Source organism: Ambystoma mexicanum, chromosome 7p (assembly GCF_040938575.1).
Source record: "Ambystoma mexicanum isolate Mex_15411 chromosome 7p, UKY_AmexF1_1, whole genome shotgun sequence".
Taxonomy (NCBI): domain Eukaryota; kingdom Metazoa; phylum Chordata; class Amphibia; order Caudata; family Ambystomatidae; genus Ambystoma; species Ambystoma mexicanum.
Window position 1 is genome coordinate 254,970,575 of NC_090939.1, and position 27,531 is coordinate 254,998,105.

General features: G+C 51.1%; 1 protein-coding gene across 1 annotated transcript in view; it reads left to right on the forward strand.

Annotated features, from left to right (window-relative positions):
- The window catches only part of PATL2 (PAT1 homolog 2), a 1,529,270-nt gene that overhangs the window by 505,842 nt on the left and 995,897 nt on the right, over positions 1-27,531 (forward strand). The window lies entirely within an intron of this gene.

A 27,531-nucleotide genomic window follows, 5' to 3' on the forward strand; every position in this document is an offset into this window, starting at 1 on the left:
CAAACTCCTGGAAAAGCTGGCCATCTCCCAGCTTAATCTACATACTGAATCTGTTGGTTGTCTCCATGACCACCAGTCTGGCTTCAGAGCAGCCAGAAGCGCACAAACTGCTCTCCTGAACATCCGTGAAGACTTGATCTCTAATCTAGACTCTAACCTTCCTTCTGTCCTCATTCTCCTTGATCTATCCTCTGCTTTCGACACGGTCAACCACGCCATCCACCTCAATCGTCCGTGACAACTTTGGTATCTCTGGTCAGGCCCTAGCCTGGTTGACGACTGTTCTCACTGATCAACCCTCCTAGGTCCAACTTGGGTCTTAACTCTCTTCTATCGCTCTTCCTCTAGTGTTCCCCAGGGGTCTAATCTCACTCCCTGGATCTTTAACCACTACCCGGCACCTCTGGGCCACCGCATCTCTACCGTCTGACCTAACTTTCAGTATTATGCGGATGACACCCAGCTCTCTTTCAGGCTCCCCTCGGCCTCTTCTGCTCCTTCTCTCATACTTGACTGTCTGCAATTCAGGAATGGAGTGCCTCCAGTGATCTCTGCCTTAATCCAGTAAGACAGAGATCCTCATCATTGGGGCACCTGCTCCTACCTACTCTCGTTCACTCTGGCCGTTCACCCTGTATTAAAAACAATCTAATTTATCCCTCAGTCTCCATAAATACTGCCGCTATTGACTGCCTTTGGAACGCCAGGTCTCTATGCAACAAATCCACTGCGGTCCTGTACATATTTCTAAGGTTACATTTTCATTTCATTTTCTATGTATAACAGAAACATAGATTTTGTTTCACAATACAACTGTTGCTGCTTTTCTGACTATCTTTCACTTCTTATGACCATTTTCTCTGTGCCACTACCCACGGTGTGGGTACTGGCATACTCTATTGTTCCCATTTCTCTCCTATTCCTTCCCCAGTTACTATTCCATCTTACTCCTCCTTTGAATTTACTTGCAAAATCTTTGCTAAACCATTTTCCATCTCATTCATCCTTGTTTATCGTCCTCCAGGCCCAGTCGGCTCTTTCTGTGAAGACATCGACCATCTTTAGTCTCACATTTTGCCTAGCCCCACTCCGGTCGTATTACTAGGCAACTTTAATCTTCACTTATCTTCAACACATTCTACTATCCCTTTTCTCTCTTGACTCACCTTTTTCACCTCTTGCAACTCCCCCATCGCACGTCTGCCCCCTCTGTTAATTTAGTCTTCATCTGAACTTTCACTGCCTCTCCGGTGTTAGCCCTACCTACCTATCTATCTCTCGGATTATTATCTACTGTCACTGTTCTCCCCAACCTCCCAAAACTCTCGTGTTCTCTCTCTCTCCCAACATTCTTTTGACGTGATCTACCAAGTTTCAACCCCATGCATTTAATACTACCTGTACTGCTGCCCTCCCTTCTTCTCCACTCTTCTCTGCCCTCAATGCTGATGAGGCAGCCTCTTTTATTTCCTCATCCCTAGATCTGCTGTATCCCCCATCGACCTTTCACCCTACTCGGAAACCATCTCAACCTTGGCTAGCCCCTCATCTTCGCTCTATGCGTCGCTTCCTTCGCCGACTTGAAAGACGTTGGCTTAAATCTAAATAAACACATCCTCATTCTTCTTACTTTTCCATCATGTTCTCTACGACAAATGTCTGATTTCTGCTAAGCGTGCTTCTTTCTCGTATCTTCTGCATACTCAATCCACCCACCCTAGGCGTTTGTTCCAAATCCTTGCACAACTTCTTACACTTACGTCCCGTCTGCTTTCCTCCATACTGCATGGGTGTCCCTTTGAAGGGATGGGAGATGGAACCTTTTTCACCAGAAAAAAACCTTCTTCCCCTTTAAATTTAGAGGCGCACTAGGGTGTGGCCCTGGGAGCATGTGCTGCACTGACTCCGCCCTCCGATGCCACACCTCAGTCCCTTTTTCCGCATCGACGGGAACGGGCCGAATTCACCGGCGCTCCTGGGTTTGACTTCGGCCATGTAATTTCACGTGCGGATACCTCTTCTCGTCTGTCTTTTTATCATTCAGGTACTCAGTCTTCCAGCGTTGCGCTCTTCCCCGGCGCATGCCGACTTCTACAGGGTTCAGCATGTGTCCATACTGCGGGCTCTTTCCAACTAAAGGCCCCCATGCCCTCTGCCTATGTTGCCTTGGCCCAGACCACAGCTGGCAAGCTTGTACCGTGTGCAACGCGCTCTCCCCAAGGTCTCTGAAGAACAGACTAGCCAGGTGGAAGGAGCTCTTCCAGAGATCGCCTCCAGGGGACCTAAAGGACTTTGTCTATCATCGATCCAAGCGCATGGTAGGTGCGCTCTTTGCCAGCGCACCCTGCAAGGGAGACTCCTTCCCAAGGACTCGCCCACGCAGGAGGGACCGCTCAGGTCCTCATACCAGCACGAGTACCAAGCTATATCGGCCGGCAGGCTGAGGTGCCAGTTCTTCCCGGTGGCAGTTTTGAGGGACTGGAAGTTTCTTTTACCGGTACCAGCAACATGTCCGAGAGGGCGCCTTTACACAGTTCTACCAGATCTGCCGAGGACGGAACGCATACCAGGCCTCGACCTGAGGAACAGGGAGGCCTCTTGATCCACACTCGAGTTCTGGACAGGCTGGGCCCAGTGAGCCAAGCAACACGACGCAGGCACGTGGAAGGCAGCACGACAAAATGGCCACTGTGCCAGACATTTCTGACATCTGCCCGATACCGCACCAAGACAGGGAGCAGGTGGAGGAACGTTTGTCAACCATGTATGTGGCCTACAGCCTAGCCTTCCTTAGTGCAAGGCATGTTTCTGCTGGTCCGCTACCCTGTCAGTATCGCCTACCACCCCTCGGGCCTGAGAGGACAGATTTTTTTTAAAGGTTCCTCACGCTCATGAAATCTCCTTGGATGGGGATCATCCTCAGGGATGCCATCAGGGACGTGCTCCCACCAATGGCTCCGGCAGTCTCAGGCCCCAGTACAGGCGCCCCTGGCCCCTGTTGCGCCTCAGCTGCCTGCTCCAGCCCTACAATCGATGGCGCAGGCGGTTCTGCACCAGCCTCTGCTGCAGCTTCCAGCTCTGGTCTCCACTCCCCAGCCTTTGTCTCCCAGCCCCCCTTCACCGGTGTCGGACCAACCGGACCCTCAGGGGGACACAGATGAGGAGGAGGACCCCGACACGCCATTATCAGCCAAGGCCTTCCACGAACGTCTTGCAGGGCTGGCAGAGTACTTGGACCTTCCTCAACCCGAGGTCGAGTAACCATCAGAGGGGGTCCTCGCTAAAGTCCTCATGCTACGTCCCACAGCAAGAACAGGGATCCCTATGCAGAAGGATGTAGTCGCCTTGGCCAAAAAGGGCTGGCTCAAGTACGACTCGGTCCAACCGGTCAATTGATGCCTGCACGGCAAGTACAGGCAGATGGAGGTGGATACACTCTTGCTATCGTCCTACCCTCAGCCGCACTCTTCGGTGATTGTTGCAGCATCACTATACTCCAACCCTCAGTCATCCTCTGCCTCTTCCTCTGCGGTGCTGCTAGGCAAGGAGGGGAAGATCTTGGAGGCGTGCGGGAAGAAGCTGTGTTTCAACACATCCCTGCATCTTAGTCAAGCCAACGCGGATGCCATGCTGGCAGCTGTTAACCAGAGGCTTTGGCGGGAAATTGCAGATTTCCTCCCAGAGGTTCCGGCGCAGAGCCAATCATGATTCAAGGCAGAAATTAAAAATTTGACAATTACTTGAGCATTAAGCCCATGCGCCCACTTCTTTCTGAGAGTGCAAAAATCACAAAACTCCTTTCTCCGTTTCCCAATGTATTTATTGGGAGTTTTTATTATTACAACAATGCCCTCTGTGATAACACGTGTTTCGACGGGTTCTCCATCTTTCTTAAATTGGGGCTTATTTTTTTAGCAAGTTCACAAAGTAAAAGATATATATTTATAATCTGGGTGTAATTCAATACGGGGAATTCTAGAAGTAAACCAACCAAATCTGTAGATTCTAGCGCACATCGTTTATAACGTAAGATAAATTAAGTTAGAATGGGATTAGTGCACAAACAGGACACGTTTGTACTTATCACTTTTATGTACTTTTTCAATTAGCTTGGGATTTAACCCATGACTTGAAACACAAGACAGATAAAAACGAGAACAAGTAACATTGGGTAAGCTTTTGAACCCTAAAACCATACAAACCTTTTATTATTAAAATGGTCAAGTAAATGCAAACTTAGTAAAATAAGAAAAGAGTGAGTGATGAATGTCTACAATGTTTAAAATACATACCAAAGTAACTCTTTTTTTCATTTTTTACCTTTTTATTTTCTCCTTTCTTTTTGATGTTTTTTTTCTCTCATTCCTAAACACTCCTACCCTTTTCCCCTCCCTCAATGGCCATTATCTATGAATGGATTTTTCTTGTTTGTGTAATGACTGTTTGAAAATTACATAAATATATATCTTTTACTTTGTGAACTTGCTAAAATAATAAGCCCTGATTTGAGAAAGACGGAGAACCCGTCTCAACACGTGTTCTCACAGAGGGCATTGTTGTAATAATACCAACTCCCAATAACTACATTGGGAAACGGAGAAAGGAGTTTTGTGATTTTTGCACTCTCAGAAAGACGTGGGCGCATGGGCTTAATGCTCAAGTAACTGTCAAATTTTTGTCTTTCAACTTAACGGAGTAGAGGAACCTAGTACTCCGTTGTTACTATTCCATGCGACCATTAAGACAATTCACACGAAAAGAAATTCAAGGGCGCTGAGGTCCAACCAAAGGAATACCCACCCCAAAGGTTCTTGCCATGATTCAAGGCAGGATTGGCAGAGGCCAAGATGGTGGAACAAGACATCATGGAGTCCTCTGTGGTCCACATTGACACCTCTGGCCGGGTCATCTGCATTGCCACAGACATGAGAAGAACAGCCTTGCTCTGTGCTACTAAATTCAACCCGGATGTCCAGGAAAGTATATTAGGCCTTCCGTTCGAAGGGGGTGACCTCTTCCACTCTACCGCGGACGAGGAGCTTGACAAAAAGAAAAACTGCTCAAAAAAACAGCCAAGTCTTTATCCATCCTTCCAAAGACCACGGCCAAAACTTTCACCCAGTCACAGCAGTGCTCAGACAAAGGGTGTACAAAGGGAGGGTTCTGCAGCTTCCAAGAGCGGGGGTCCAGGCAGCATGACCCTTCGCCAACCCAACATTGGCGCAAACAACGAAGTGGGGAGGGGAGGCTTTTTTTCAGTCCCCCTCCTCAACAGCCACAGACTGAAAGAAGGTATGACACGCCCCTCCGGGTCCACGTGTCTCCAGTGGGGGAGGAGGTAGGCTTCCTCTCCATGCACAGTTCTGGTGCCAGAATTTTGCGGACCCCTGATTGTCTCGGTAGTATCCACTGGGTACCGCCTACCCATCCCAGCCTCTCCTCCCTCTTCCCCTCCACTCCCACAGGTTGGGACAGCAACTCCTTTAGCAGAGATCTGGTTGCTTGTCGAGAGCCAAGCAGTGGAGGAAGTCCCAGCCTCCCAGAGAGGCTTGGGTTTCTACTCCAGGATTTTCGCCATTCAAAAAAAGATCCAGGTGGGCCTGAGAGTTGTGCTGCACCTTTCCACCCTCAACCTACCTCTACAACAATTCAAGATTGTTACGCCAGTTTTAATAGCGGCGACATTGTGCAGGGGGGACTGGATGGGCTCCCTGGATCTGAAGGACGCGTATGTACTTGTCCCAATCTGGCAGCCTCATCATTCTTTTCTATGATTCAGGATCATGGGCTACCATTTACAATACAAGGTGCTTCCCTTTGGCCTCAGCTCGGCACCCAGGGTCTTTACCATGCTGATTAATACTGTGGCGGCCCTTCTCAGGGCCACCACATCTATCCGTACCTCGTTGACTGGCTCATTGGGGCCACATCTCTGGAAGCGGTACACCACACTTCTCAAGATCTGGGCTTTTCGCTCAATCTCAAGCTGCAGCTGCAGCCTACACAGACTCTGACCTTCTTGGGGCTCATCTGGGACACAGGCTTCGAGAGAGTTTATCTCTTTGAGGACAAGATCACAGCCATCAAGAGGGCCACTGTGCACTTCCTCAGTAGAGAAGTGACTTCGGCCTGGCGGTACCAACACCTACTGGGTTTCATGGCAGTGGTCCTATTGGCTGTCCCCCACATGAGACTCAGGATGAGGTGGATACAGCTGCACTTTGCGGCATCGTGGAACCAGGAACGGGGCTCTGAGACGGAGATGATAATCGTTCCTCCCTCTCTTCAACCAGATCTCATTTGGTGATCCAGGGACTGCAGCCTGCAGATGTGCAAGCCCTTCCCGCAACATATCCCACAGGTCACCATCACTATGGACTCCTCTCTTGATGGCTGGGTGAGCCACGCTGGACAACCACTGTGTCCATGGCACCTGGACCCGGCAGGAGGAGGAGTACCCTATTAATTGGCTGGAACTGAAGGCCATCTGGCTAGCGCTCGGAGCCTTCCTTCTGGTTATCGAGGGCAAGGTCATCCTCATTCAGACAACTCGACCAGCATGTTCTATGCCAACAAGCACGGGGGTACCAAGTCTCCTCCACTGTGCAGTCTGGCAGTCAGTATGTGGGAATGGGCCCTGGAAAACATCTACCTCACGGCAGTCCACCTTCTGGGGGAATCCAACCTGGAGGAGAGCAGGGTCCGCAGACTGGGAGAGAAGAATTACAATTGGCAGCTAAACGACCCCGTACTGCCGGAGATCTTCAGCAGATGGGGACACCTGCAGGTGGACTGCTTTGCCTCCTGGGACAACAGGAAGTGCCAACATTTCACCTCCTGGCAGGGCCAGGCCCCCGGCTCCCTGGGCGACGCATTTCAGATTCAGTGGAACGGCAGGACAGCATACGCCCACGGTGCTGATACACAGGGTGCTATGCAAGATCAAAAAGTCGCGCCAACTCAGCGTCATTCTGATGGCTCCATGGTGGCCAGCCAGGCCATGGTTCTCGGAGCTGCTCTTACTGAGACTTCCCATTCGCCTTCCGACGGGGACAGCACATCTTCTGATGCAGCAGGGGGGCAGGGTCTTTCACCCCACGCCACAGAAACTTGCCCGAACCGCGTGGTTCCTGAGCAGGTCATGCTAGGACACCTCAGCCTCTCTCAGGCTAATCTAAAGATTATACAAGGTGGTAGGAACAAAGCTACCAAGGCCCAGCACAAGAGCAATGGACCAGGTTCTGTCACTGGGCAGACTGTAAGGATAGCGAACCCCTTGCATGTACAAGGGACAAAGTGCTCTCCTTCTCGCCGCACCTCGCCTACTCTGGTGTGCAGGTAAACACTTGCCACACTTACTTGGCAGCCATTGGGGCCTACAGAAACTGAGAGGAAAGGGTCTTCTCTTCGAACCCGATTGTCAAGAAGCATCTATCTGGGCTCGCCAGACTCTACCTCCCTGTGTGGGACCACAATATAGTATTGGTGCCCTGGCGCACAAGCCATTTGAGCCACTGGTGTCTGCGGACATCAGGCTGGTCACCATTAAGACGGCCTTGCTAGTCGGCCTCACCTCGGCTTGCAGGTTAAGAGAAGTGCCTTCCGCATTCCATCTGAACAAAAATAGTGCTGCCTACATTGTTTGCCAAGCCCAAAGACGAGGCAAAGAGTTCTGCACTGCCTGAATGCCAGACATGTGCTGAAATTCTACTTTGACAGGACCAAGGGCTTCCGCAAGTCGGGTGCACTTCATCACCTTGAGCGGATCAAGACCGGATATCGAGCCTCCATAGCCTGTTTTATGGTCTCAGCCATCAAAGAAGCTTACGAGGGACAGCATAAGCCACTGCTGCCCAACATGCATGCCCATGCAGTCAGAGCCAAGGCAACATCCATCGCATTCCAGCGGCATGTCCCCTGGCAAGTCATAAGCAGGGCGGCCACATGGGCACCCCTTCGGCTTTTTGCAAGCACTCCTTTTTGGGGGCTGGCTCTAGATCAGATGCAGCTTTCGGACAGGCAGCTCTTAGAAACCTGTTTTCTTAAGGAGGGTCTCCTCTCCACCCTGGGCTACACTGTTGTAATTGCCCATGCAGTATGGAGGAAAGGGGAGGGGACCTTAAAGTAATTATAAGTTACTCACTGTAGTGACTGACATACTTAGTCTATAGTCCCCTTTCCTCCATATGTCCCACCATCCTCCCCCTAATAAAACGAGTGTCATTAGGCCATGTTAATCTATTGTCGCGTCTATGGGGACTGAGGTGTGTAGAATATTCCCCGTCGTCAGACTGGGACCCCTCGGTACACATATATAGCCTTTTCCAATAGGACACAAAAGTGTCAGAAGTTTTCCTATCTACGTCCTTTTTAGGACCCGCCTACGCATGCTCCATAGGCCGTCCCAGTATAAGAGGCCCGCCCCCGCGGCTCCCCTTCAGATTTCAACCGTCTCCAAAGTAGTGGGATCTCCTCGCGTTGTCTTACTATTTTGTACAAGGTTGCATTACTGGAATTTGAGTACAGAAAAAGTCATCAGTTTCAGCAAAAGCGCTGTTCCGCCCGTGCGCGACGTGCGGCTTGAAAAAAGTTTACGAGGGGGACGGACATATGGATTGTATATATTGCCTCCACCCTCATCATTCGGCGGATAACTGCGACATATGCAAAGGGTTTTCTCAAAAAACCCTAAAAAGACCGCAGTCGACGACTGGTGACATGGCTGAATGATGGAGCGGGGGCATACCCCCCTTCGGAGGTAGGCTCCACACAATCGACGAAAACATCACGCCGCGCTACCTCGTCGGAACCACCGGCGAAGAAATCTCGACCGACGGAAAAAGAGTCGTCTGGAAGTCACTCAACGAGAGACTCCTCGTCAAAGAAATCATCTTCATCAAAAAAGCATGAAAAGGAAAGGAAATCCTACTCGGGCGATCATCATAGATCGACCACGAGTCGAGAGTCGAGTAAAAGCAAGCAAAGTGTGGAAAAGGCGGGACCGCCAAAACCACCTGCTAACTCACGGTCGTCGACGGCGGCCCAGTCATCGGCCTCCACCCTGCCACTTACGCAGGTGGCATCCACCGCACTGACAACGACGTCGACTATGGCCTCGTCGACGGGGGTTCTACAGGAGGCCTGGAGGCCTGACATTTTTGATCCGATCCCCCCGGATACTTTACTACGAGAACAGGCTGTGTTGCTGTCCTCGGAGGACGAGAATGAGAGAATAGCTGGCCCAGCAGACCTAGGGCTACGAGTGGCCGACAAGTCGTCGACAAGGGGATCCGTTATACCGGTATCTGCCCCTCTTCTCAATCCTCAATCTGTTTTGTCGTTGGAAATTCTGTCCACGCTTCAGTCGTTGTTAGTCGTTGGACCAGAGACTACCTCAGGCAAACCTACCACAGGCACCCGCCGACGAGCCGGGCCCGTCCCGTCAATTGACGCACCTACGCACGCCAATCTCAGCGCTGGCACAAGAGGAAGGTGAGCTGCCAGATTCGGAGTCAGACAGGGGAGCCATGTTGGATATCTCATCATCCCCCTCCAGGGATCCAACCTGGGAGTCAAAGGTGGAGTTGGAAACCCCTAGAAGCCCAGCTCACCCGTCCCCTCCGGACGACATTGCGTCATTCCATTCTATGATGGAGAAGGCATGCAAAGAATTTGGTTTGTCCCAGGAAGAACAGAAAAAGGATTGTTTTTTGTTCGACCACGTGGGTAAGAGAAGGTCTGTGTTCTCGATACCAATACTAGACCATGTATGGAAGGAGGGGTTGCAGACAATGCGTCACCCGTTTTCAGAGCCGGCAGTGAAAGGACGCCTGGAAAAAAAGTTTAAGGCTCCAGAGTCTACCCCCAAGTGTTTATCCTCCCAACCAACGCCAGACTCGGTGGTGTCGGCGGCAGCGGCGAGGAAGGCGAAGGCCCAGCACAAGTGCGCGGCGACTCCTGACAACGAAGCGAGACGCCAAGATGCCTTTGGCAAAAAAGTGCTATCCGTGGGAGCGACCACAGTAAAGGCCGCAAACTCCATGGCAATTGTTGCCAGATACGATAGGGAGATGTGGCACAGGCTAGCTCCGTTGCTTGATCATCTTCCGGAAGAGCATAGGAAGGCAGCAATGTTACTCGTCCGAGAAGATGAGGAAGCCTCAAATCACGCAATAAACATCGCAGTGGACCTCCCTGAGTCAGGCTTCAAGCAAGTCAATAATGGGGTCGTATTACGTCGACCGTCATGGCTTAAGTGTACCTACTTCAGGCCAGAAGTACAATACAAAGTTTTAGATATGCCCTTTGAGGGAGACCTTCTTTTCGGTGAGAAGGTGGACGAAGCCCTAAAGGGAATGAAAGAGGACACGGCACGTTCTTTGGGTGCCCTCCAGAGTGGCAGAAACTACAAGTCTTTTCGTCCCTTTAGAGGGGCTTCAGGTAATTCAAGATTCTCTGCATCTGGAGACCGATCCTTTGGCATATCAGCTTACCCCTCCCAGGGATACAGACGTGCCTCCCAAACGGCAAACCGTCGCCGGAACTTCCAGACTTCCAGGAAAAGACCATCATATCCGTTGTCGTCGAGAGACAAGCAAAATAAAGATCAGCAGTGACATACAACACACCGTTCTGGGGGGGGAAGAGTTTCAGCATATGTCGACGAATGGGAACGAATAACAACGGATCAATGGGTGCTGGATACTATAAGAAATGTACACTCTCTACAATTCAAACACAGCCCTCCGCAAATTCCACCTGCGTTCACCGCTCATTCCCATCTGAAGATACTGCAACAAGAGGTAACACTCATGTTAGCAAAGGGCGTGATAGAATTAGTTCCAACATCACAGAGAGGTCAAGGAGTCTACTCAAAATATTTCGTCGTAAAAAAGCCGAACGGCAAATGGCGTCCCATTTTAGACTTACGCGATCTCAACAAGTCTTTAAAGAGCCTGAAATTCAAGATGCTCACTCTGCAGGAAGTGATCCGCGTCGTTCAAGAGGGGGATTTTCTAGCGTCCCTGGATTTACAAGACGCGTATTTCCATATTCCAATGTGTCGGAAACACAGGAAATTCCTAAGATTTGTAATAGGGCGGACTCACTACCAATTCACGGTTCTTCCTTTTGGGCTCAAGACCTTCCCCAGAACGTTCACGAAATGCCTGGCTCCTGTAGAGGCCTGGCTAAGGAAGCAAGGCCACCATGTATACCCATACCTCGACGACTGGCTGGTAAGGGGATCCTCCCCGGCGTCGACCAACACAAGTTTACAAGACACCATGCAGCTTCTACAACAGCTGGGATTCGCCATAAACTTCGAAAAATCCTCTCTGCAGCCATCGAGATCGCTGGTATTCCTGGGGGCACAGTTCGAGACCCAGTTAGGACTAGTGAAACCTTCTCGACAGAACCTCAATCAACAAGCATGCCGACTACAACGAAACACCAAGATCTCAGTGAGAAAATACGTTTCGGTCCTAGGGGCCATGGCATCCTGCATCCATCTGGTGGAAAACTGTGGCCTATTCATGAGGCCAGTCCAGGAATTCCTCGCAGACCGATGGACGCAGGCTCAAGGATCGTGGTCAGACAAGATAACCATCGACGACAAGCTGCTTCGGACCCTTCAGTGGTGGCAGAGTTTCCACAATCTGAACAACGGCGTACCCCTACAGGAGCCGGAGTTTCAGCGAACCATAGTCACGGATGCGTCCCTAACCGGATGGGGAACTCACATGGGTGCTCTCCAAACGCAAGGTCGCTGGTCTCCAACGGAGTCACTCCTACACATAAACGTGTTAGAGCTCAGAGCAGTATGATGGGCCTTGAAGGCATTCCTACCACACATCAGGGGCTCGCGAGTACGAACACTGACCGACAATACAACGGCCATGTTTTATCTGAGGAAACAAGGAGGGACGCGATCAAGAACTCTTTCCATAGAAGCCCAGAAAACATGGCATTGGGCATTAAAGCACGAAATTTCCATCGTGGCTCATCACCTTCCAGGAGTGAGGAACTCCCAAGCAGACTCCCTCAGCAGAAGCATGGCCCAGATACACGAGTGGGAAATGGACACAGTTCACCTGATGAAAGTGTTCGAGAAATGGGGTCACCCCCCTCTGGACGTCTTCGCGACCAAAGACAACAAGAAATGCGAGCAATTCGCAAGCAGATGGCCTCAAGAGGGCTCCAGGGGGGAGGCATTCTGCTTCCCATGGACGGACATGTTCCTCTATGCTTTTCCCCCGTTCCCCCTCATACGGAGGACAATACAGTGGATATGCAGATACAATTGCCGGATAATTCTAGTGACACCATACTGGCCAAGGCAACCATGGTTCTCCGACCTGCTTCACCTGTCGCTGGAACATCCCATAGGGTTTCCCAAAGCCCCGAACCTACTATCCAGGGAAAAAGGCACGGTGTGGCATCACGACCCAGACAGTCTCAACCTTACAGCCTGGCTCCTGACTTTTCGGAGTTCGGTGCTTTAGACGTTTCGGAGGATTGTCAAAAAAATCTGCAAGCGGCTAGAGCCCCTTCTACAAACAAATCCTACTCCTATAAGTGGCGGAGGTTCTGTCAATAGTGTAGGGGACAACAGGGCCTACAACCGTTGTCGGTGACACCGGAACAAGTTCTACCTTACCTGCTCCTCTTAGCGGAGAGGGGATTATCCTTCACATCGATAAAGGTGCACCTGGCGGCCATCTCGAGGTTCACAAGGAAAAGGCAGTCGTCTCCTCTATTTAGCGACAGCCTTGTAAAACACTTCATGAGGGGTTTATTTCGAGCTTTTCCCCCGGAAAAACGTTTTCCCCCGACTTGGAGTCTCAACACAGTGTTGGCAGGCTTAATGAAACAGCCTTTTGAGCCTATGGCCACATCCGACATAAAATTCATTTTGTGGAAGTTGGCATTCTTGATTGCTATCACATCAGCTAGAAGAATCTCGGAACTGCAAGCGCTGGTCGTAGACCCGCCATACCTAAGATTCTTTAAGGACAAAGTAGTCCTGGCAACTAATCCTATGTTCGTCCCAAAAGTTCCGACAGTGTATCACAAACACTCGTCCATTGTTCTCCCTACTTTCTTCGCCACACCATCATCCGCAGCAGAAAAAGCTCTTCATACCCTGGACGTTAAGAGGGCTCTGAAATTTTACCTACATCGTACACAGGAATTCAGGTCTACTAGACAACTGTTCGTCGCGTATGGTCCGTCGACGAGAGGAAAAGCAATCTCTAAACAAGGATTGGCTCGATGGGTCTCATCGACGATTGCGTTTTGTCACTCCAAGGCCGGAAGGCCACTGCAAGGACATCCTAGAGCCCATTCTACAAGATCGATGTCCTCCTCAACATCTTTATGGGCAGGAATTCCATTGACGGACATATGCCAAGCTGCGGCATGGTCAGTGCCCCACACGTTTACCCGCCACTACTGCCTTGCCAGGCAGCATGCGGACGAGGTGCAGATGGGAAGAGCTGTCCTGCGCCATCTGTTTCAGTAAGGTAAGCTCCACGCTGTAGAGAATGTTGTCTACCATTTAATGAGTTTATTTTATGTGGGTTAGGTTATTTGAGGTAACTTATTCCTACTGTACATATGCATTGTGCAGTATGTTGAGGGTATATTACATTACATTCTCACCGCCGTCTCAAGTGTTACTGCTATACAATCTATTCTAAGCATGTGAATCCATGAAAGATCCAATGCTGGAGAAGGGAATAGTTTCTTACCTGTAACTCAATTTCTCCAGCATTGGTATCTTTCATGGATTCACATGCGCCCGCCAACCTCCCCGGAATGTAATGTATTTGATTGATAAGTCTAACCCTTCCTACTTTGGAGGGGCCGAAATCTGAAGGGGAGCCGCGGGGGCGGGCCTCTTATACTGGGACGGCCTACGGAGCATGCGTAGGCGGGTCCTAAAAGGACGTAGATGGGACACAAAAGTGTCGGAAGTTTTCCTATTGGAAAAGGCTATATATGTGTACCGAGGGGTCCCAGTCTGACGACGGGGAATATTCTAAGCATGTGAATCCATGAAAGATACCAATGCTGGAGAAATGGAGTTACAGGTAAGAAACTATTCCCTTCTCTTTGTTGTGATATAGAAGCTTCTCTTCCACCAGGCACATCACCTCCTCCTAGACCTATTCTTCATGCCTTCATTTCTCACTTTGTTTCAATTTCCGATGCTGGTGGTGTTCTACTAGCCAAAGCTCGCCCTACTGCTTCTCCCTCTGACCCAATTCCTTCTGCACTCATCCCCAAGGTCTATCCTCCTATTGTACATTATCTTGTCTTTCTTTAATATCGGTCTCACTATGTCTATTTTCCCTGCAGCTTTTAAACATACATCTATATTCCTAACCTAAAGAAACCCACAGCTGATCCCTTGATTGTTTTTCAATTTCCGTCCCATCTCTTCTATCAAATCTTACTAAACTTTTAGAACGTCTTGTTAATTCCCAAATTTCCTTATTTGTCACTGCTCTTCTGTTCTTCTTCGATTTCAATCTGGTTTTCATCCTTTCCATTCTACAGAAACTGCCCTGATCTCCGTGCTAAACGATCTTCTTTCGGCTCGTTACTCTAAGCACTCCTCTTTTCTTATTCTTCTGGATCTGCTGCTTTCGACACTGCATCGTTCTTTAATCTTGGTGTCGCTCTTAATTTGGTCTCAGAGGTCCTGTTCTGTCCTGGTTCAACTGTTATCTGTCCAACCGTACTTTGTCTCTTGGGCCGCAAGACCTCCATGTCTTGCTTGCTCATGGGGTGACTCAAGGTTCAGTTCTAGGCCCCTTTCTCTTCTCTTTATACACTTCACATCTCGCTGCTATTATCGCCTTCTTTAATACATCACATAAATACTACGCAGATGATGCTCTACTATTCCTATCCTTTTCCCTAGATATTCATCAGTCTTTCAGCCTGTTTTGTCACTATTAAATCCTGGCTGTCCTCATTTTCTCACCCTTAACGCAGGGAAGACTGTGGTATTCTTCCCTGCAAACATTCTTTCAAAGGGATTGTGTCCTCCGACGTATTCCTCACCTGACGGTTAATGTTCACAGCTGTGCACTTTTGGAAACTTTTCGGCAGAGGGCATCGATGGCGTCGAGCCGATGTCCCTCGAAGGCCTCTGTCGAGTGTCGACCTCACCGGATGTTACATATTTAGGACGCACGGTGCCCGTTGCCTCAGTTCATTTTTTTCCGACAGCAAAAGTGTATAGCTTTGTGAAACTCAGCGCGCCTCATGGATTCATCAAATCTCTTACGTCTATTTCTTCGACCCCCACCCCACCCCCCTGACTCCGAAGTCCGGGTTTAAGACTTGCCGGGACTGCAAATCCAAGATGTCGTTGACCGACTTGCAATGTATTTGCTTATGGTCCCTGGGTGAGTCGCACAACACAGACGACTGCTCTAAATACCAGTCTCTCACAGCCAAGGCCTTGCGTGAAAGGATGGGGAAGCTCAGTGCAGGTAAGCCCTCGAAGTCTCATAAATCCAGATCGAGGTCTAGGGTTTCCACCGACGACTCGAGGGGCGACTCTCCGGGTCGGGAGGAAGCTCGAGGTTCTCTGTCCTGGAGTGAGTCCTACCATTCCTCGTCCTTGCGGCACTCTTGGAAGCGCCGGCACCGGTCGCCTTCCCCATCCTCTTCGGTGGATAGCGCTGCGCGTGAGGTAGCCTGTCTGAGGAGTGGGCGGCTTTTAAAGAAAAAATGCTGGCAATTTTCCAGTGGCAAGGCACGGTTCCTGTCACACCTTCTCACGAAGCCGGCAGAGAATGCTCTCGATCCGTGGCTATGGCTCGCACCGGGAGCCCTCGAGGTCCCGTGCGGACAAGAGCAGTCACACGAGACGTGCGTCCAGGTCTCGGTCCTCGTCCCCTGCGAGACCGTTGCAGCCTGTGGAGGTACCGGCACAGTAGTCTACTAGTTCGGCACCGGTCAGTCGGACTCGGATGATGCTTAACGGTCCATCAGTCCACGCCTGTGGCGGCATCGACGCCGAAGGTCTCCGCGTCAACACCAGTGGCGCAAATTCTGGCGTGGAAGCCCTTGGCGGTCTCGACGTGTATGTTCTCGATACCCTCAGCGTCTGTTTTCGGTGTCGAGGCCCTCTACGTTCTTTGGGCATAATGTGTCTGAGTTGTTTCAGGGGGCTTCCTCTACATCTGGGAGGCCGGTATTGGACCCCAGGCCCTCTTCTGTCACTTTGGCTGGGTTTTCTGATCCTTTGCCTGACCTATTTGAAGAGGAGGAAAGGTCGGAGATTGCAGACCCTGCTTCTCAGGATGAGGCTCTGGGATTGTTGGGTCACAGTCCCTTGGAGTTGAGGCAGACCCTCCATGCTGCCAGTGGCCTGGATACTTCTCCGGAAGTTGAGTTTGGTAGGCCTGAGCCGGGGGCTCATGCAGACTCTTCCTATAGGTGGCTCATGTCTAGGGTTGCTGAATACCTGGGGTGGTCCAGTCCTCCTGAGGATTTTATTCAGGATGACCTTAGTGACATCTTGGACCAAGGTCCCCCCCCTCTGACCTGGTATTGCCCTTCCATCTTACATTGCAAAAAAGTGTGTCAACGGCTTGGCAGACCCCGGATTTGCTTCAGGCAGTCAATAAGAATTGGTCGAAAAAGTACTGCCTATCTGTTAGCAACCCCAGCTATTTGTCTACTCACCCCACTCCGGAGAGTTTGGTGCAGCCGGCTACGGCCACCTCGAGGCAGCAGGTGTACCCTACCATCCCTCCGGATAGGGACGACAAGCGCTTCGACGGATGGGCTCAGAACGTCTTTTCTTCAGGGAGCATGGTACTGAAAGCCGTCAACTCCACATGTGCCTTTGCAAGACTTACACACACACTGTGGAACTGTGCTTCCTTAGCGGCTGAGCATATTCCTGAGGGGGAGTAAAGGGATGGCTTCCTAGCCCTCGTGCGTGATGGCAAGGATGCTGTGTGAGAATCTCTTCAGTCTGGTTTGGACAGGGCAGACTGTCACCTGGTCATTGGCTGTGAGCATCGTCCTGCGCATGTTTGCGTGGTTGCAGAAGTCCGGTTTTGCTCCTGATGTGCAAGCCTGTCTTCTGAAGATGCCCTTTGATGGCGTTCATTTATTTGGCAGCAAGGCTGACTAGAGCCTTGAGAGGTTGCAGACCTCCAAAGCTGCAGCGAAGTCTTTGAAGGCTGCAGTGCGTCAACCTCCGCCTTTTCGGCGTAGGGGACCGCAATGCAGAGGCGGTTCCTTTTCGTTTCTACTCCTCGTTTGGTAGATCGAGAGGAGCTGCCAATGAAAGGGGCCAACGCAAAGGTGCCTATGGTGGACGAGGTACTCTGGGTGCCAAAGCCGCTCGGGCAGTTGCCTCTTTACCCTGAGGCACTGCCGCAGCCGCTCCAGCTCAGTAATGAGGCCATGTCCTATGGTTCGCCGATTGAGGGCAGACTTGCGCAGCATCTTGGAGAATGGCGTGCCATTACTTCAGATGTGTCGGTTCTGGATATCCTAGCCCACGGCTACTGTCTTCCCTTCCTTCAGCGGCCTCACGACAATCCACCAGGAAAGCGCTCTTTGAAGCGTCCGGATCCGCTCCTTGCGCAGGAAATCCTATCCCTGCTGGAGAAAGGTGCCATAGAACTGGTGCTTGTAGCAGAGAGGAACAAGAGATGGTATTGACCTTATTTTTTGATCCTCAAAAAAGACGGGGGCTTGAGACCCATCATGGACTTGTGTTGGTTGAACAAGCTTTTAAGGAAGGACATGTTAAAGATGATCACTCTTTCTCAAGTCCTCCAGGTTCTTCAACTTCAGGATTGGTTGGTGTCTCTGGACCTCAGGGATGCTTACTTTCATGTGCCAATTCATCCCAAGCACGGGAAGTACCTGAGGTTTGCAGCTGGCGACTCGCACTTTGTTTCGGGTCCTGCCATTCGGATTAACCTCCGCCCTGAGGGTCTTCACTAAGCTGATGGTGGTTGTGGAAGTATACCTCAGGAGAGGGGGGATTAAAGTCTACCCCTACCTGGACGATTGGCTGATCTGGGTGCGTCCTCCGGTGGAGCCCTGCTGAACCGACTCGCCACTTCCCGATGACAGAGGAGATCTCCCTGCCGGAGAGTCTCTTCCCCTGACTGGTGGGAACAACCAGTCCCCTTTGCTTTTTCTTCGCCTCAGGACGCGGTGGTCGAATTGCCCGTGCAGAGCACCCCGGCAACCGGATAGCCACTACCCCTGTACCGCGACCAAAAGGTGGTGCCTTGTGACGGAGCACTCCGCGGCTGGTCTCTTCCCTGGTGGTGCACCAGACTTCACTTTTCTTCGACGACGAGATCGTCTCTACTCTTGGCAAAGACCCGACGTGCATCCACCACCAGGAACAACTGCCCCCGCCGGAGCTGTCTCCCCACAAACAAGGTACCGTGTCCGCCTGGCTTCCCTTTGGATCGGTTCGAGTGAGGTGTCTTAATCCTCTCCTTTCCGTTGGGTCGCCTCCAAGCTTTCTCACGTATTGTTCTGAACTAGTTCAATCTGCCGATAACAATTTGCTACAAAGACTCGAACGCATTTCCACTAGAGACTTTTTGGGACATATCGCCTTGCCTCTCTCCGAGTGGGCCTGGCCTCTGAACTTTATGATCTATTGTGGTTCTTGCCTTGCATTTTTCCCGTGAAGTATTGAACTGTATTGATTTCGTAACCTGCTTATTTTTCTCTCCCGTCCTAACTAATATTAGAGTGCCATCTAGGTTGAGGCATACACCTCTGTCTGAAAATAAGTGATGCTGGTAGAACCTAGACTTGTCGAAATATTATTAGGGGGATTGATCGTTTCTTCTTCATAGAGTAATTGTAATTTAAGTGTTTGCCGTGATAGTGCCATAGTGTTTTTCATAGATGTTCTGTTATAAATAAATACCTTAATATCTTTACACTGAAGCCTTGTTACTTGTTTGCTTGTCTTACGGTGAAGGATTGTCCTATATTGTATACTCCACATACTGCTTAACTCTTCTTGAGAGAAGTCTGACTGCTCAGCCACAGCTACCAAGTGAATCTATGTGGTACATAGTGCTACCAAGTGGGTTTACTGCCAAACACCTGTAGTCCTAAATCTTTTGCAGTGGTCCCAGAGGGAACTGCACAGGTTTCCGCCTAACAGTCTTTTACTCCATAGGGCTTCATGTGTTTTTGTGATGTGTTACACAGCACCCTCCGTGCAGTAACACAGGGGTGTCATAGTGACCCCCCAGTATAGACTCCATACCCTGGGAATGACTGTCTCCCAGGGCATGTAAAGTCACCATTGACTTTACTAGTCTTGAATTCTGAACAGAACCAGTACAAACCATCATATTGTGGACGTACTGGCTGGGGCAATTCGATTGCCCCAGGGTCTGTTAGTCGAGGGGGCACGTCTCCGTCCCCCCTGATCGAGTTTTGGCTGGTGGCAGTGGATACTACTTTTTATATTCAACCGCGAATATTTTCCTGTGGGATTTCCCATTGTTTTAGGCTACTATCTTTATTTAATTATTTACTGTAGCCTCGAACATACCGCCGGTTTATTTAATTAATATTAATTCTCCGGTTGGTTTTTTTGCCAAAACTTGATTCTAAAATGGCGTTTGTGTTCTCTTCTGTGACTCCAACCCAAGTCGAGCCCTTTGTTCCACTTTGTGGCGGGCTTCTCCACAGAAGCCCTCCAAAGTGGGGCCACTCTGTCTGGGGTACTTAGGAGGGGTGGAGGGGAATTTAGGCACCCTGGACTGAGTTGCCTAGGCAACTCAAGTCGCACTGCATCCTGATTGGCCCAAGTGGTGAGCCGGCCGGCTCACCACTTAGCCTCAAACATGCTGAGTGGGGATTTGCTGCATAAAAGCAGGGCTTTGGGGACTGGAACTTCAGAAGTCGCCACAGGACCTAAGAATCCGACGAGGGAGAAGCTGAGCCGACCTGCCACGACACCACCACCGGTGGAGCCCTGCTGGACTGCCTCACCACTTTTCCCAACGACAGAGGAGATCTCCCGCCGGAGAGTCTTCTTCCTTTGACTGGTGGGGATAACCAGTTTCACTGTCTTTTCGTTTTCCCAACGTACCTCGTGGCCGCCTTGCCTGTGCCAAGCACCCTGGCAACCGGGATACCACGTTTTACCACGACCGCGAAACAAAGGTACCACCTTTAACCGGGAAACTCTGCGGATGGTTTCTTCCCTGGTAGTCCAACGACCTTCAGCTTTCCTCCAAGTCGAGATCTTCTCTTCCCCTGGACGACGACGTAACTTGCACCCACTACCAGGAACAACTGCCACCGCTGGAGGCTCCTTCCCACTTAAGGTACCGTGTCCCGCCTGGCTTCCCTTGCTACCGACTGTACGGGGTAGATTTAGCCCCCGGCTTTCAAACCTGGGATAGTCTGGGACACCCTGGCTAAACTTTCTAAAGCCTCTCCTCTTTTTGAACCCTCTGCAAGACTTTCTAAGCCTAGTGTAACTGTGTGATCTTGGGCGCGTTTGTGCTCTGCTCTCTCTGAGTGGGCCCAGCCTTTGTACTTTGGCTCACCAGTGACTTTTGCTCTTCTGCCTTGCTAACAGTGTTCCTGAACCTTAGAGGGGGTGTACCTTTCCATATTCTGTCTTTTTCCCTCCCTTTCTCACAAACTTATTAGAGTGCAATCTAGTTAAACGCTCACCTCTGTATGAAAATAAGTAGTGGTTTACTGTGATTTATCTGATAGGGAAAAAGGGGTGTATCTATTACAATAGTAACTGTGTTTAGAATATTTTACAATAAGAGTGCTGGAGTGTTTCAACTGTGTTTTTAAATAAATAATTATATACTTTGTTTCATGATGCCTGCCCCCGGGAAGCCAGACCAGGCCCAGCAACCCCGGAAGCAGGCATCATGCCATTTGAAGCATGCCCAAAAACCCCAGTTAGGGGCTGTTTGGGTACAGTCCTGGCACCTATGGCGCCAGGCTCATTACAGAAAACTTACCTAATGCAGAACATGCTGCATACTCACCTGGTGCAGACCATGCTGCACGAAGCCACAAGCCAAATGGGGCTTAGGAGGGACTATTTTACCTAAGGGACTACTTTTTTCTCGGATGGGGGCTGTGGAAGAATACTTACCTGGGACTTCTTCCTAGGCTATTTAAACCACACCCGGACAGCCACACGTGCTTCGCGTTATTCTGCATTCAGCAGCGTAACGCTCACCGTGCCTCCAGCATCTTCCAGTCTTCAGCCACGCCCGCTTCAGTCCTGGACCACCTGGAAACGAAAAGAAAGAAGAAGAGGTTAAAACTTGAAACCTTAGCTGAATTCTTGATCCATCGCGACGTCGATCTTGAAGGAGTCATCACACGCGCATCGTCACGCACCTCGCAGCGCCGCACTGCACTCACCATCCAGTGCAGCTTTTCCTCACTCCATCGCAGACTCTGCATTTCCACACCGCTCTCCGATATCTAAGGGGACAAGAAAAGCCAGGTGAGCACGGGAATGCAAAAGGGCAATACAAACTACCCCCAAAGACTTACCGGATTACCACGGGGGGGGTACTCCCCTCATCTCGGGTTGGCGCAGTTAACTCTGCATCACCGCCGCACCCGGGCCCCTAAGGGGAAAACCACTATAGACTTACCTGACTCTCACCAACTGCCCTTTGGACTCTTCGTGGTGGTTAAGTCGGCAACCTACAAGGAATCGGAAAGAGTGAAGATCAGACATTTGAACTCTTACAAACTATTGGATCCTAGAGTCAATACTGGAACTCACCAATTCCTCCACGCCAGTGAAATAACTGGTCGTCTACGCGCCCCTGCGCTCGATGCAGGATGGAGAGCCCACCTTTCTAAACCATCAGGTGAGAACAAGAGGGAACATCGGGAGTGGTCAGTGGGCAGACAACGGGAGTGGACGGTGGGTTAACGCTCGAATTACGGGAGGTTAATTCCCTTTCTCCTTTGCAGAAAGATATTCATACGAGCCGACAAACAAAGTAAGTGGGGGTGTCCAGTCAGTCATCTCGGCTCTACGTGGCACCAGGCCGGTCCAGATCGACGTCCCAGTGGGAACCAGGTGAGCGTACCACTTTGATACCAAAGCTCTGGTCAGTGTTTGCTTGTATTATTGTGTCTGAGTGCCTATTGTGTATACTTTGCATACTGCCTAACTCTTCTTGAGGGAAGTCTGACTGCTCAGCCACAGCTACCAGGTAAATCTGGGTGGTACAGACTGCTACCAAGTGGGTTTACTGCCAACACCTGTAGTCTTAAATCTTTTGCAGTGGTCCCTAAGGGAACTGCACAGGTTTCTGCCTAACACCCACATATCAAAAACGCATGAAACCCTATGGGGTAAAGGACCCCATAGCCCATAGAAAACATACAAAGTCAAAGGAACACCTCAAATCATGTTTAAGGGTGGGAGAAAGAGTCTCACTCTTAGCCGGAGAAAAAAATAAACTCCCAAAATACAGCAAAGCTGCTGGGGGGACTCACTAGGTTTGGGGAAATCAGCCTTTACAGAGAGTTCTCCCCAACATCCGTCTTTTGTCTTCTCCAGCATGGGGTCTGGCATGGATTCACATGCTCATGAATATTCCCCGTCGTCAGGCTGGGAATCCTCGGTAAAGAAAAAAAATCAGTATCAGTTTCGTTTCTGATCTCTTTCTTAGTAGTAACCAATCACTGATCTCTGGGTCATACTGCCCCCAGCCAATGACTGCCCTTTCCCTAAGCCCCTCCCCTGGCAGCCATCCTCAGATTTTTACCGCATGTTCAAGTGTTGGGAGTCCTCGTGCTTTAGCTTTACTGCGTACTCACGCTTTTTCAGGAGAATTTTCTCTTTTGGTTTTATCGAGCCTCAAGCTCCACCGTTTCTACTTCCGACAACGGTGACCCGTTTCGGAATTCTTCAACGACTCTCAAGGATGAAGTTTTCGTCGATTTACGCTTCTTGGATGATTCCAGAAGATCTGTGGCCTACCTCAACGGACATGGCCCAGGGCAAGGGAAGCTCGACGCCCGGATCCAAGCTGTTGAGGAGCTGCCCAGGATGCGGATTGCAAAATGTTTTCAAGGAGGACGAGCATTCGAGATGCCTCTACTGCCTTCATGAGGACAAGACGCACGTGGAGAAGGACACTGTGTTCTGCAAGAACCTGTCGGAACGGACCAAGCAAGATCATTGTTCCCGCCTTGCCGCCTGGCTGGAGAAGCGCACAGCAGGTGAGAAGGCGAAGAAAAAGTCTGAGCGGTCTTCTAAGTCCTGTGAGGGCGCCCCGGGGACCCAACAGATGGCCAAGCACCACGAGTCTGCGGGCACCGGGAGCGCTGAAAGGTCGGGCTCCTCGGCTGCCAGGCAGGGCGCGACTTCCCCGGCACGATCAACCACGAGCCAGCGCTCTGGTTCGGGGAAGAGGAAGTCCGAGAACACGGGTAAGCTTCTGGAGAGGCCCTGGTCGATCTCGAAGGGAGCCAAGGGGAAGCGAGGCGATGACCCCCCCCGCCCCCAAGCGAAGGCCCAGGATGCACCTAAGGTGGTGAGGGCCTTGATCCAACTGGCAAGGACTCCATCGAGGTTGTCGCAGCGGCCCTGGCGAAGCCGGCAGAGGCTACGCCAGTGGAGGCGGCCTTGGGTCCCAGAGTTTCCCTGCCACCGCAGAGGGAATCCTCTTTCCAGACCATCGTTAAGACACCCGTGAAGACCCCGGTGGAAAAAGAGGGGGAAAGGGGCGGTGGCCATTACCGACTCGGATTCAGCCTCCGAGGAGGATCCGGTGGAAACCGTGAAAGGCCTCAACGAGAGGTTTGTAGGCCTCAACGAGAGGTTCGATCCCAGGGGAAGGTTCCCGCTGATGTGATCGAAGATGGCGACGACGAGGGCCCAGTGGAGCAGCCATCCCGTCCGTCTCAGCCATTACCCGAGCCCCAGGATAGCTCGGCGGCCATTTTGTTGGCGATCCAATCCTTATGTACTGAGATAAGGACGAGGATACCACAGCCCCCGACGGAGGAACCAGGACCGTCGGGAAGCCCCCCCGAACAAGCGGAGAAGAGTCCACCCTGCGCTGCCCTTCGTGCCCGCGAGGCCTGTGGACCCCTCATCCCCCTCGCCGGACCCTCGGGATTATACGGCGACTTATACAGCGACGGGGATGGACAACGGCGGCGATGATGCAACGGACATCCCGTCATCACCCCGCCTCGGGCCTCTCTGCCTGACGAAATTGGCTCTTTTCACACCATGATAGCCAGGGCATCCGAGCTCTTCCAGCTCTGCCCTGAGGAACAGAAAAAGGAAAGTTTTCTTTACCAACGACGAGAGGCCAAGAGAAAGACGGTCCTTGCGGTGCCGTTGCTTGACGACATCTGGGATGAGGGGCTGGCTATCCTGAAGAACCCTTCCACGACACCTGCCAAAAGGGACAGGTACGAGAAGAAGTACCGGGTCCCTGATGCCGCCCCCTTGTGCCTCAGGGCCCAGCCCACGCCAGACTCTGTCGTCTCGGCAGCGGCCAAGAAGAAAGCAGCGGGTGCGGCGGTTTGAACTTCCACTTCCCCGCTGGACAGCGAGGGCAAGAAATTGGACTACATGGGACGATGAGTCATCTCGTCGGCGGCGACTAAGATTAAGGCGGCCAATGCCTTAGCGATTGTGGCCCGTTACGACAGGGAGCTTTGGTTCAAGATAGCTCCTCTGCTAGATGTCCTACTGGACGACAAGAGGGCGGAGGCCCTACAGATTCTGCACGAAGGTGAGGTGGCGTCGGATCACACCATTACGCTGGCAACGGACATTGCCGATACCGGATTTCGCATCTGGGCAACGGGGTTTGCCTCTGACGACGAGGATGGCTCAAGGCGACAGACTTTCGCCTGGACTTCCAGACCAGAGTGTTGGACATGCTGTTCGACGGCAACAACCTGTTTGTCTTGATGGCCTGGAGTGACTCATCCACCGTCTTTCCAGACACGGAAACAGCCCGAGCCCTAGGAGTCCTTCAGCAACGGAGGCCCTTTCGGAGCTCCGGAGGCCGACAGGGAGCCTCCAAGGGATCCAGCGGTGGCTCTTCTACTTACCGCCAGGTGGCCCGCTCCTCGTCCCAGGACTCCCACAGAGGCCGTGGCAAGCAAGGAGGGTCTCGCTGCCGTCGGCAAGGAGGCCAAGGCGGCAAGGCCTCTTCCAAGCAGGACTGAACCGGCCGTAGCGTCGGGCCCCCACCGAAGCACCCGAGTGGGAGGCCGGCTGACGAAGTTCATCAGCGTGTCGGAGTCCATCTCCACCGACCGTTGGGTGCTGGACACCCTGGCCCGTGGACACTCGCTAGAATTTCAAAATTAGTGTCCTCGCATTCCTCCCGTGGCCAGGAAGGAGAATCACGTCCCTCAACTGCTGTTGGAGGCAAGGGCGATGCTCAAAGGTGCATCGAGCTCGTCCCCAAGAGGCTCCGGAGTATACTCAAGATACTTCCTCGTCAGAAAGAAGACAGGCAGTTGGCGCCCCATCCTGGACCTGCATCGGTTGAACAAGTACATCAAGGCACAGAAATTCAGGATGGTCGCCCTCCAGCACGTGCTGGGACAACTGGAGTGTTAGGGAGAATTCTCTGTTTAGGCTGAATTTCCTAACCTAGTGAGTCCCCCAGCAGCTTTGCTGGTTTTCTGGAGTTTGTTTTTTTTCTCCTGCCAAGAGTGAGACTTTTTCTCCCACTCTTGGACATGATTTATGGTGTTCCTTTGAATGTTAATGTGTTTCATGGGCTATGGGGTCTTTTACTCCATAGGGTCTCGTATGTTTTTGTATGTGTTACACAGCACCTTCTGTGCAGTAACACCGGGGTGTCATAGTGACCCCCCCCCCCCCATAGACTCCATACCCTGGGACTGGCTACTGTCTCCCAGGGCATGTAAAGTCACCATTGGCTTTAATAGTCCCAAATTACTAACAGAACCAGTACAAACCATCATATTGTGGATGTACTGGTAGGGGCAATTTGATTGCCCCTGTGTCTATTATTGGAGGGGGCACTGTCCCGTCCCCCCTCGTCGAGTTTTGGCTGGTGGCAGTGGATACTACTTTTTATATTCTACCTCAAATATATCTCTATGGGATTTTCCCATTGTTCGAGGCTAATACTTTTTAACATAGCCTCTAACATACCGCCGGTTTATTTATTTAATATGAATTCACTGGTTGGTATTTTCTGCCAGAACTCGGTTTTAAAATGGCGTTTGTGTTCGCCTCTGTAACTCCAAACCAAAGGTCGAGCCCTTTGTTCCACTTTTTGGCGGGCTTCTCCACAGAAGCCCCCAAAAGTGGTGCCACTTTGTCTGGGTACCACAGGGGGTGTGGAAGGGGGTTTAGGCATCCTGGACTGAGTTACCTTGGTAACTCAAGTCGCACTCTTCTGTGATTGGCCCAAGTGGTGAGCCAGGCGGCTCACCACTTAGCATGTTTGACAGCTAGGCTGAGTGAATGGGGGTGTGCTGCATAAAAGCAGGGCTTTTGGGACTGGAACTTCAGAGGTCGGCACAGGACCTGAAAATCTGACGAGGGAGAAGCTGAGCCGGCCTGCTACGACGACACCACCGGTGGAGCCCTGCTGAACCGACTCATCACTTCCCAACGACAGAGGAGATCTCCCGACTGGAGTTTCTTTTTCCCCTGACTGGTGGGCACAACCAGTTTACCTTCCCTTTTCGCATCCCAGGACGTCTTGTGGTCGAATTGCCCGTGCCAAGCACCCCGGCAACCGGATAGCCACTTACCACTGGACCGCGACTAAAAGGACCGCTCCTTTTAATTGAGAACTCCGCGGCTGGTTTCTTCCGTGGCAGTGCAACGGACTCCTGCTTACCTCCCCGACGAGATCCTCTCTTCCTCTGGACGAAGCACCGACTTGCACCCACTGCCAGGAACTGCCCCCGCTGGAGCGTTCTCATCATTTTAAGGTACCGTGTCCGCCAGGCCTGCCTTTCTAAAGATTGCTACAAGGTAACAATAATCCCTTAACCTTCTGGACTGGGCTGGCCGCCTTGACCATCTAACTGGTCCCTTTCTTTTTGGTCCAACTTCTTCTGAACTTATTGCGAGACTTTTGGGCACTTTGAACCGTGTGACCTTGGACACATTTCGACCGGAGCCTCTTAAAGTGGGTCCGGCCTTGTTAACTTTGACTTTACGGTTTTAACCTGCCTTCTTCTCCTACTGTGTTCTTCCGAAAGTGTTGGTATCTGTTTCTATCTTTGCTCTGCCTTTCTCTCCCTTTTAAACCAATTGATTAGAGTGCCATCTTTGTTAAGCGCTCAACGCTGTCTGAAAATAAGTGTTGCTTTACTTAAGACTTGTCTAACTAATCGTTGATGGGAGTGTATATCTTTTAGTGACTGTGTTTAACTGCTTGATATTTTTTTTTTCTTTATTTGTGTTTGGTTCATATGCAAAAATAAAATTTTGCAGAACCTTTACAAACATTAAAATTTCGAAGTATAGACACA